Source organism: Octopus bimaculoides, chromosome 25 (genome assembly GCF_001194135.2).
Source record: "Octopus bimaculoides isolate UCB-OBI-ISO-001 chromosome 25, ASM119413v2, whole genome shotgun sequence".
Classification (NCBI taxonomy): domain Eukaryota; kingdom Metazoa; phylum Mollusca; class Cephalopoda; order Octopoda; family Octopodidae; genus Octopus; species Octopus bimaculoides.
The window spans coordinates 13,855,671-13,856,900 of NC_069005.1; the positions used below are offsets into that span (position 1 = coordinate 13,855,671).

At 42.7% G+C, this 1,230-nt stretch overlaps 1 pseudogene; it reads left to right on the forward strand.

Moving 5' to 3' along the window:
• The first annotated feature begins 822 nt into the window (after positions 1–822).
• On the forward strand, positions 823–935 carry LOC128250858 (5S ribosomal RNA; annotated as a pseudogene).
• Positions 936–1,230: the final 295 nt, after the last annotated feature.

Here is a 1,230-nt window from a genome sequence, read left to right on the forward strand (position 1 = left end):
ATGATATTTACCGCAGGATAGTTTGTTCTAACAGAACATCCACGTATTCTACACCTCTTGTTCTACAGTATGTTATTTTCTACCGTAAATTCTCCACCTAATTTCCCAAAACCTAGACAGAGAGAACTGGTAAAATTGTTAGTGCATCGGACAAAAAGACTTAAATACCGCAGAGGCCAATTATGCTTTTCATCGATAAAATAAAATACCAGCCAAGTACCAATCGGTATAATTGACCTGCTCCTTGTCACTAAAATCGTTGGCCTTGTGCCAAAATTTGAAACTATAATTACTTCCCCTTCTAAGGCGGCGAGCTGGCAGAATCGTTAGCACACCGGACAAAATGCATAGCGACATTTCGTTCGTCTTTATGTTATAGGTTCACATGTCGCTGAGGTCGACTTTGACTTTCATACTTTCGGAATCAATAAAATAAGGACCAGTTGAGCACTGGGGGTCGATATAATCGACTAGCCCGCTCTCCAAAATTTCAGTGCCTAGAATACAAAGTATAATTACTTCCCTTCCTATAAGGTTAGTAGCTGGCAATATCGTTATCGCGTCGGACAAAATGCTTAGCGACATTTCTTCCGACTCTGTACATTCTAAGTTCAAATTCTGTGGAGATTAACTTTACATTTCATCATTTCAGGGTTAAACCCCTTCCTCTAAAATTGTTGGGCCATGTGCCTCGCTTTGCAACCACATGATTTCAAATTCAGGTTCCACTGCGTGTCACCTTGGGCCAGTGTTTTCTACTACAGCATCAGGCCGACCAATACCTTGCACTTGAAATTGGTTGACAGAAACTTTGTGGAAGCCCTGCCATATTTCGTTGAATGCACCGGTTCTCGTCCGATCACCGTAGTTGAGCAACTTCGAGCCTAATTAGTACTTAGATGGGTGACCGTTTGGGAAACTAGGTGCTGTAAACATCTCACTTCTAAGTGCAGGAGTTGTAGTGTGGTAAGAAGTTTGCTTCCCGACCATATGGTTCCGAGTTCAATCCCACTGCATGGCAACTCAACCAAGTGTCTTCTACAATTGCCTAAGGGTTAGGGTTAGGGTTGTGAGTGGATTTGGTAGACGGAAACTGAAAGCAGCCCATCGCGTGCGTGTGTGTTTGCACTTGCACGCCATTTGACAACTGGTGTTGGTTTGTTTACGTCCCCGTAACTTAGCAGTCATGCATAAAAGAGACAGACTAAGCACCAGACTTCAAATTAAATA